General features: G+C 35.2%; 1 protein-coding gene and 1 non-coding gene across 9 annotated transcripts in view; one reads left to right on the top strand and one right to left on the bottom strand.

The window, feature by feature from the left end:
• Positions 1-10,368, top strand: part of RALGAPA1 (Ral GTPase activating protein catalytic subunit alpha 1) — a 264,987-nt gene that overhangs the window by 23,529 nt on the left and 231,090 nt on the right. The window lies entirely within an intron of this gene.
• LOC122223509 lies at positions 3,530-3,674 on the bottom strand. Its single transcript, XR_006204358.1, has one exon. It is a non-coding gene; the product is annotated as a U12 minor spliceosomal RNA (small nuclear RNA).

The following is a 10,368-nucleotide window of genomic DNA, read 5'->3' as shown; positions in this document are numbered from 1 at the left end:
AGCCAGTAGAACATGCAACTCTTGATCTTGGGGTTGTGAGTTTAAGCCCCACATTGGGTGCACAGCCTACGTGAAATGAAAGGAAAGAAGAGGGAAATGGAAATGGAATGACACATGCATGTACATTGAAGCCAACATTTTCATTTCTTAGAATTCTAAGAAGTGGTTACATGTGTAGGATCCACTGCAGTGTTTAGTGAAAAATTTCATTATTTGGAGATTAATTTTGGATTTTAGGTATAATACTACAGTTGAGTGTTAGGAGTCTCAGGAAGCGTTAGGATTCTAATAATAAATAAGTTGACTTTTTCACATGAACGCAAAGTATATTTCAGATATGTTTCTGTCACTTCACTATCTTTGAGAAGTTTTTTAAGGAGTGAACATTTTTATAGAAGCAGCTGTCATATTGGTAATGATAACTCGTATTTTTGACCACTTATATGTGGCAGGCCTTGGACAAAGCATTTCACATGTGTTACCTGACTTAATTCTTGTAACAGACTAGTGTGAGAGATAGTAATTAATCCCTAGAAACTTGAGTATTAAAAATCTAGTAAGTAGGGGGATATAGTGGAGAAAGTCAGAATATCCAGGTTCTGATCTCACCTATATTATTCACCTACTATTTTTGTAGATACTTTACATATCTTATAAAATTAAAATAATAACACTTCATGTATTATTGGAAGATTACATGAAAAAATGGATTTGAAGCACAAAATTTATGGGAAGAATTTAAAACATTATTTGAATTTTGATTGGAATGTTAAAAGTGATAAAATTAAAGATATTATGACCTATTCAAACTCAGTAAGAATTTGTTCTTGAGAAATAGAATACAAAACCCTGAATGATCTTTTTTTTAATTTTTATTTTAATTTTAATTAGTTAAGATACAGCGTCATGTTAGTTTCAGGTATACAATATAGTCATTCACCAATTTTAAACAATACCAGTGCTCATCATGAGATGTGCATTCCTTGATCCCCATCACCTGTTTAACCCATCTACCCACCTACCTCTCCTCTGATAACCATAAGTTTGTTCTCTGTAGTGAAGAGTCTGTTTCTTCGTTTGTCTTTTATGTTCTTTGTTCATTTGTTTCTTAAATTCTACATATGAACGAAATCATAATGGTATTTGACTTTTTCTGACTGACTTATTTTGCTTAACATTCTACTTTTGAGCTCCATCCGTGTTGCAAATGGCCAAATGATAATGGTTTAGATTCTGTATTTTCAGTCTCTAAACTACTAAAAAGGGATAAATTAGAAAATTATTTAAAAGTTACATTTTGGGGAAACAGGATTTGAATGAAAGGAAATTCATTGTTGGTATTTTATTTCAGTTAAACACAAGGAAATCCTTAAATTGTGTTACCTAGCAACAGTACTCTTTCCTTCCCCACCCAAAACTATTTTGAAGTAAAATTGCTAGTAAAAGGTACATTTATGTTACCAAAAATATGTTGTCATTGAGTTCTTTTAAACCAGAAGGTTCAAAGTTCCCAATCACCTTTCCTTTTCCATCAGTTGTCTTTGGAGCCTTATAAAGGCAAGTTGATTGTTACAAGAAGCTGCTGCTCATAAACATGCCGTTTACTGTAAGATATCTTTAAGGAAAATAATTATGCCTCTGTGCTGTAACTTATTTCTTTAAAACTCTTTTGGGGGGGGCGCCTGGGTGGCGCAGTCGGTTAAGCGTCCGACTTCAGCCAGGTCACGATCTCGCGGTCCGTGAGTTCGAGCCCCGCGTCAGGCTCTGGGCTGATGGCTCAGAGCCTGGAGCCTGTTTCCGATTCTGTGTCTCCCTCTCTCTCTGCCCCTCCCCCGTTCATGCTCTGTCTCTCTCTGTCCCAAAAATAAATAAAAAACGTTGAAAAAAAAAATTAAAAAAAAAAAAAACAACTCTTTTGGGGCACCTGGGTGGCTCAGTCAGTTAAGCATCCGACTTTGGCTCAGGTCATGATCTCACAGTCTGTGGGTTTGAGCCCTGTGTCGGGTTCGATCTCATGGACTGTGAGTTTGAGCCCTGTGTCAGGCTCTGTGCTGCTAGCTCAGAGCCTGGATCGTACTTCAGATTCTATATCTCCCTCTCTTTCTGCCCCTCCTCTGCTCACTCTCTCTCTCAAAAATAAATAAACATTAAAAAAAATTAAAACTCCTTTGAAGATGATGGATTTGAGCAACTATTTGAATAAATATATAGTGCTTTGCTAGATTTCAGGCACCTGCAAAGGAATAAAGAGGTTGATGGCACAATAAAAGAATCATGTCAAATATGAAATGAGTATAAAAGAGAAAGATGGTAGGAATTTGTAATAGCATTTACTTTCCTTTATTCATTGTAATACATTTTTCAAACATGCTTATGTTTATTTTCAGTATGCAAAAGGATGCCTTTGAGTGTAGGGAAGTGAGAAATTATTTTCTATTTGAGAGGTCTAGAACTGGATCCAGAATGATAGTAGCAATGTATTTTGATTGCTCTTCTATTTCTGACCACTCAACTAAAAGAAAGAGAGAGACATTATTTTATATAATAGCAGTATACTAAGAGCTAGCTAGTGTTTGATCCTGTAAAAGTGAAGGTAATGCATTTGTTCACAGTAAACATCAGTAATTGGTGATAGAACAGTTTGTGTTTCTAGACTTAGAAAAGAAGTACTTTTTTTCAGCACTTTTTAAATTCTCTTTTTCATATTCTTTTTCAGACTAGCCTACAAGTTCTAGCTGTCAGATTCAGTTAGCCAGATAATGTTGAGCAGATCTCACAAACTGGGATGTCAAGGAGTTGAATATAAGACTAACTAAAAGGAATAGATTATCAAAATAAGAAAGAAACATAAATCTACATCTTTTAGCATTCTCTCCCCATGTCTCCTTACCCTCTTCCCCTGGCAACCATTAATCTACTTTCCATCTCTATGAATCTGACTACTCTAGATGTTTTGTATAAATGGAATCATAAAATATGTGGTCTTTTGTGTTTGGCTTCCTTCATTTAACATAATGTTTTCAAGGTTTATCCATGTTTTAGTATTTAAGAGTACTTCATTCCTTTTTATGGCTGAATAGTAATTCATTTGTAGGGATATACCACATTTTGTTCATCAGTTGGTGACATTTGGGTTGTTTCCACTTTTTGACTATGAGGAATAATTATGTACAAACATTTATATGGTTTTGTTTTTAATTTTGGGTATATACTATTCCAGGAGTTGAATTGCTGGGTCATACAGTAATTCTGTATTTAACTTTTTGAGGAACTGCCAGACCATTTCCAAAGCAGCTGTATCATTTATATTCCATCACCAGTGTACAGACATTTCCCTGCATGCTTGTCAATGGTTGTTATTACCCATCTTTCTGAGTATAGCCATTGTAATGGATGGGAAGTGGTGTCTCATCGTGGTTGTTTTGTTTTTGTTTTTTTCCTTGGAGGCCGATCCAGTTTTTTATGGGAAACAAGCATTTCTTCAGTCTTATCTTCATACCACTCTGCTCTTTCAGTGTTAAGTGGGGCACGGGCAGATGGCGATTCCAAGGCATCTTGCAAAGTAGACAAGTCACCTTAGGGGCAAACTTTACCCATTCAAAAATTTGTCTCACATTAGCAGTCAGAATTTGGGTGTCACCTTGAATCATTGTTTTCCTTACTCATTAAGGCATTCATTGTGGTTTTGATATACATTTCCATGATGGCTAATGATGTTGAGCATCTTTGCATGTGTTTATTGGCCATTTGTGTATCTTGTTTGGAGAAACGTCTATTCAAATCCTTTGCCTAATTTTAATTGAATTATGTTTCATTCTATAGTTGAGTTCTAGGAGTTACATATTCTGGATAGTAAGCCGTTATAAAATGTTTAATATGTAAGTATTTTCAGAAATCTGTAGATTGTCTTAATTTCTCTATAGTATTCTTTGAGGCAAAAAAAGTTGTGAGTTTTGATAAAGTCCAGTTTATTTTTTCCCTTGTTGGTTGTGCTGTTGGTGTCATAAGTAAGAAATAATTGACTAGTTCAAGATCATGTTTCTTTTAAGAGTTTTATAATTTTTGTTTTACATTTAGGCTTTTGGTCCATTCTGAGTTAATTTTGTGTATGGTATGAGATAGTGATTCCACCTCATTCTTTTAAAAAAAATTTTTTTTTAATGATTATTTCTTTTTTTTTTTAATTTTTTTTTAACATTTATTTATTTTTGAGACAGAGAGAGACAGAGCATGAACGGGGGAGGGTCAGAGAGAGGGAGACACAGAATCTGAAACAGTCTCTAGTCTCTGAACTGTCAGCACAGAGCCCGACGCGGGGCTTGAACTCACAGACCGCGAGATCATGACCTGAGCCAAAGTCAGCCGCTCAGGCTGACTGAGCCACACAGGTGCCCCTTTAATGATTATTTCTGAGACAGAGACAGAGCATGAGTCGGGGAGGGGCAGAGAGAGAGGGAGACACAGAATCCGAAGCAGGTTCCAGGCTCTGAGCTGTCAGCACAGAGCCCAACGCGGGGCTCGAACTCACAAACCGTGAGATTATGACCTGAGCCAAAGTCAGTTGCTCAACCGACTGAGCCACCCAGGCACTCCATCCACCTCATTCTTTGGCACATATTTTTATCCCAGTTGAGTTGTCTTAATACCTGCGTTGAAAATCACTTGACCATTAGTGTAAGAGCTTATTTCTGGACTCTTAATTCTGTTGTATTCATCTCTGTATCTATTGTCCCAATACCACACTGTTTTGATTACTGTAACTTTGTAGTAAGTTTAGAAATTTGAAAGCATCTGGTCTTTTTATTCTTTTTTTTTTCTTTTTTTAAAAGCGAGGTATAATTGACCTATAACATTACATTAGTTTGAAGTATACAACATAATGGTTCAGTATTTGTATATATTGTGAAATGATCATCACAATGGGTCCAGTTAACATTCATCACCATATATGTGATTACAGACATTTTTTTTTCTTCTGGTGAGCACTTTTGAGATCTACTCTTTTAGCAACTTTCAAATATACAATATGGTATTATTAGGAATAGTCACCATGCTATACATTACATCCCCGTGATGTATTTATTTTACAACTGGAAATTTGTAGCTTTTGATGTTCTTTTTCAGGATTGTTTTGATTATTCTGGGTTCCTTGTATTTTCCTATGGATTTTAGGATAGGGGTTTTTTTTTTTAATGTTTATTTTTGAGAGAGAGAGAGAGAGACTGAGTGTGAATTCGAAAGGGACAGAGTGAGAGGGAGACACAAAATCCAAAGCAGCCTCCAAGCTCTGAGCTGTCAACACAGAGCCCCATGCAGGGCTAGAACTCATGAACCACGAGATTATGACCTGAGCTGAAGTCGGACACTCAGTTGACTGAGCCACCCAGGCACCCCTAGGATTAGTTTGTTAATTTCTGCAAAAAGCCACTTAACGATTTTGATAGAGGTTGCATCGAATCTTTAGATATATTTGCGAGAGTATTTCTTTTTTTTTTTTTTTTTAACGTTTTTTTTTTTTTTTTTTAATTTATTTTTGGGACAGAGAGAGACAGAGCATGAACGGGGGAGGGGCAGAGAGAGAGGGAGACACAGAATCGGAAACAGGCTCCAGGCTCTGAGCCATCAGCCCAGAGCCTGACGCGGGGCTCGAACTCAGGGACCGCGAGATCGTGACCTGGCTGAAGTCGGACGCTTAACCGACTGCGCCACCCAGGCGCCCCGAGAGTATTTCTATCTTAACAGTATTACTTCTTTGTCTATGACCAAGTAATGTTTTTCAGTTTGTTTAGGTCTTTATGATCTCTCAGCAATATTTCATAGTTTTAGTGTGTGTACAAATTTTACATTTATTCACAAATATTTTATTCTTTTCATGCTATTGTAAATGGCATTGTTTTTTTATTTTCATTTGTGGATTATTCATTGCTAGTGCATGGAAATTCAGTTGATTTGTGTATTCATTTTGTATTCTGCAACCTAGTTGAACTTGTTTTTTAGCTCTTACAGTTGTGTGTGTGTGTGAGAGAGTAAATTCCTCAGGACTTTTTTTAAATATCCAAGATCATGTTATTTGTGAATAGAGATTAAGTGCTTCTTTTTTATAATATGCATGGCTTTTATTTCTTTTTCAGGTCTAATTTCTTTGGTTAGCACTCTCAGTACACTGTTGAGTAACAGTAGCAAAAGGGGAGGGACATCCTTGTCTTGTTCATGTGTTTAGAGGTAAAGTTTTTAGTCTTTCACCAATCAGTATGAAGTTACCTGTGGATTTTTCATAGATGCCCTTTATCAGGGTGAGGAAATTACTTTCTATTCCTAAGTTTTTGAGTGTCTTTATCATGAAACGGTGTTGGATTTTGCCAAGCACTTTCTCTGTGTCTATTGAGACTATTATATGTGGGTTTTTATCTGTATATTGATATGATGTATTGCAAAGACTGAGTTTTGGATTTGAACTGACCCTGCATTCTGGGATAAATCCCACTTGGTCATGGTGTATAGTACTTTTTATATTTTTCATACTCAGTTTTATAGTATTTTGTTAGGATTTTTGTGTCTGAATTGATAAGGAATATAGATCTGTAGTTTTTTTGATTGATTTTGGAATGAGAATAATAGTGGCCTCATAGAGTGAGTTGGAAAGTGTTCTCTCTTTTTTGAAAATGTTGACAGGATTCACCTATGAAGCCATTTGGTTCTGGGCTTTTCTTTCACATCAGTTTTATTAATAAGTCTTCTTTTTACTTCTTATAGATCTCAGATTTTCTCTTATTGGAGTCAGTTTTGGTACTTTATGTCTTTCTAGGAATTTGTCCATTTCTTATAGGTTATGTAATTTGCTAGCATATAGTTGCTCATAGTATTCCCTTATGATATTTTTAAATTCTGTACTGTTGGTAGTAATGTCCTTTTTTCCAGTCCAAATTAGTAATTTGAATCTTCTCTTTTTGTCGTGGACAGTCTGGCCAAAGGTTTGTCAATTTTGTTGATCTTTTCAAAGGATCAGTTTTGGTTTCATTGATGTTTCTGTGTGTGTGTGTGTGTGTGTGTTCCTCTATCTCAAATATTCCCATTCTAGTTTTTATTATTTCTTTTCTTCTGCATGTTTTAGCATTAATTTGCTTTTACTTTTTGATATCTAGTTTCTTAAGGTGGAACATTACATTATTGATTTTTAGATCTTTACTTTCATTTAGACATTTAAAGCTGTAAATTTTCCATTTAGCGCTACTTTAGCTGAATGCCATAAATGTGTTTTCATTATATGTCAAAGTATTTTTTTCCCTATGGATTTGAATTAATCTAGAATCCTTTCATTTCAGCCTGATGGACTCCCTCCAATATTTTTTATAGGGTAGGTCTGCTAGGAATGAATTCTTAGTTTTTGTGTACCTGGGGATATCTTAATTTCTCCTTAATTAAGTTTTGGTAGATATTGAATTTTTGGTTGCCAGCCTTTTTCTTTGAGCTCTTTGACTATATCATCTCAGTGCCTTCTGGCCACCATTTTTTTTAATGTTCATTTATTTATTTTGAGAGAGAGCAAGAGCAGGGGAAGGGCAAGGAGAGAGAGAGAGAGAGAGAGAGAGAGAGAGAGAAAATGAAAATCCTAAGCAAGCTCTGTGCTATCAGCAGGACCCCATCTCACAAACCATGAGATTATGACCTGAGCCGAAATCAAGATCTGGATGCTTAACTGACTGAGCCACCAGGTGCCCCTAGCCACCATGCTCTCTAATGAAAAATCAGATATTTTTGTTATTGGGCTTCCTTATTAAGTGATGTGTTGCTTTTTTCTTGGTGCTTTCAAGATTCTTTGTCTTTTGACAGTTTTGTTGTGATATGTCAGTTTTATGTGATATGGGTTTCTTTGAGTTTATTCCCCTTGGATTTTATTGAGTTTCTTGAATATGCACACAAATGTTTTTAGTCAAATTCAGGAAGTTTTCAGCTGTTATTTCTTGAAATAATAATGATTTGTTTCTTTTTTCTCTGCTCTGGGTCTCCTATTATACGCGCATTGGCATGTTTGATGGTGAGCCACAAGGCTCTGAGGCTCTGTTCATTTTTCTTCATTATTTTTTCATACTCTTCCTCAGACTGGATAGTCAACTAACCTGTCTTTGGCTTAGCTAACTTTTTATTTTGACGATTCAGATGTTTTTCATTTTGTCTCTCTCCCTTTTTTTCCTTCATTTGTTTTGTTTTTTAAATTCCAAATGAGTGAAATCATAAGATATTTGTCTTTTTCTGACTGGTTTATTTCACTTAGCATTATATTGTCTAGATCTATCTGTTGTTGCGAATGACAAGATTTCATTTTTTATGGCTGAATGATATTCCATTGTGTGTATATGGTGTGTATATATATATGTGTGTGTGTGTGTGTGTGTGTGGTGTGTACATATATGTACACATATATGTGCATACATATACACACACACCCCCCACATCTTCTTTATCCATTCATCTATTGATGGACACTTGGGCTTCTTCCATAGTTTGGCTATTGTAAATAATACTGCATAAACATAGGGGTGCATGTATCCCTTTGAATTAGTGTTTTTGTTCTTTTTGGGTAAATACCCAGTAGTGTGATAACTGGATCATAGGGTAGTTCTATTTTTTTAATTTTTTGAGCAACCTCCATACTGTATTTCGCAGAGGCTGCATCAGTTTGCATTCCCACCAACAGTGCACAAGGTTCCTTTTTCTCCACATACTTGCCAACACTTACTGTTTAAGTTTTTGATTTTAGCCATTCACACAGGCATGAGGTGATATCGCCTTGTTTTGATTTGCATTTCCCTGATGATAAGTGATGTTGAGCATCTTTGCATGTGACTAAGGGCTATCTGTATGTCTTTGGAGAAATATCAGTTCATATCTTTTGCCAATTTTTCAACTGGGTTATTTGTTTTTTTGGTGTTGAGTTGTATAGCTTTTTCATACATTTTGGACACTAACCATTTATTGAATATGCCATTTGCAAATATCTTCTTCCATTCAATAGGTTGTCTTTGAGTTTTGTTGATTGTTTTCTTTGCTGTTCAGAAGGGGTTTTTTTGTTGTTTTTTTTTTTTTGATGTAGTCCAAATAGTTTATTTTTGCTTTAGTTTCCCTTGCCTCAGGAGACACATCTAGAAAGATGTTGCTATGACCAATGTCAGAGACATTACTGCCTGTGCCTCTTCAAGGATTTTTATACTTTCAGGTCTCATATTTAGATTCTTAATCCATTTTGAGTTTGTTTTTGTATATGGTGTAAGAAAGTAGTCCAGTTTCATTCTTTTGCAAGTAGCTGTCCAGTTTTCCCAACACCATTTGTTGAAAAGACTTTTTCCTATTGCATATTCTTTTCTCTTTATCAAAGGTTAATTGACCATATAATTCTGGGTTTATTTTTGGGCTTTATATTCTGTTTCTTTGATCTGTGTGTCTTTTTTTTTTTTTTTTCTTTTTTTGCTAGTACCATACTCTTTTGGTCCCTACAGCTTTGTAATATAACTCGAAGTTTGGAATTGTGATACCTCCAGTTTTTTTTTTTTTTTTTTTTCTTCAAGATTTCTTTGACTATTCAGGGTCTTTTGTGGTTCCATACAAGTTTTAGGATTGTTTGTTCTAGTTCTGTGAAAAATGCTGTTGGCATTTTGATAGGGAATGCGTGAAATATGTAGATTACTTTGAGTAGTATAGACATTTTAACAATATTTATTCTTCCAACCTATGATTATGGTATGTCTTTCTGTTTCTTTGTGTTATCTTCAATCTCTTTCCTCAGTGTTTTATAGTTTTCGGAGTACAGGTCTTTAACCTCTTTGGTTACACTTTTTCCTAGGTATCATCTTATTCTTGGTGCAGTGTAAATGGGATTGTTTTCTTAATTTTTCTGCTACTTCATTATTAGTTAATGGAAATGCAGTGGATTTCTGTATATTGATTTTATATTCTGTGACCTTACTGAATTCATATATCAATTCCAGTAGGTTATTTGTGGAGTCTTTAGGGTGTCATATATATAGTATCATGTTTTCTGCAAGTAGTGAAAGTTTTACTTTTTCCTTATCAATTTGGATGCCTTTTATTTCTTTTTGTTGTCTGATTTCTGTGGCTAGGATTTCCAGTACTGTGTTGAATAAAAGTGGTTAGTGCAGACATCCTTGTCTTCTTCCTGACCTTAGGGAGAAAGCTCTCAGTTTTCCCCCATAGAGTATGATGTTAGCTGTGCGTTTTTCATATAAGGACTTTATTATGTTGAGGTTCCCTCTAAACTTGCTTTGTTGTTTTTTTTTTTTTCCATGAATGGATGTTGCACTTTGTCAAATGCTTTTTTGTGTCTATTGAAATGACATATAGTTTTTATCCTTA

This window comes from Panthera leo, chromosome B3, assembly GCF_018350215.1.
Source record: "Panthera leo isolate Ple1 chromosome B3, P.leo_Ple1_pat1.1, whole genome shotgun sequence".
Lineage (NCBI taxonomy): Eukaryota > Metazoa > Chordata > Mammalia > Carnivora > Felidae > Panthera > Panthera leo.
The sequence above is the reverse complement of the archived record's forward strand: the minus strand, read 5'-3'. Positions and strand labels throughout refer to the sequence as shown.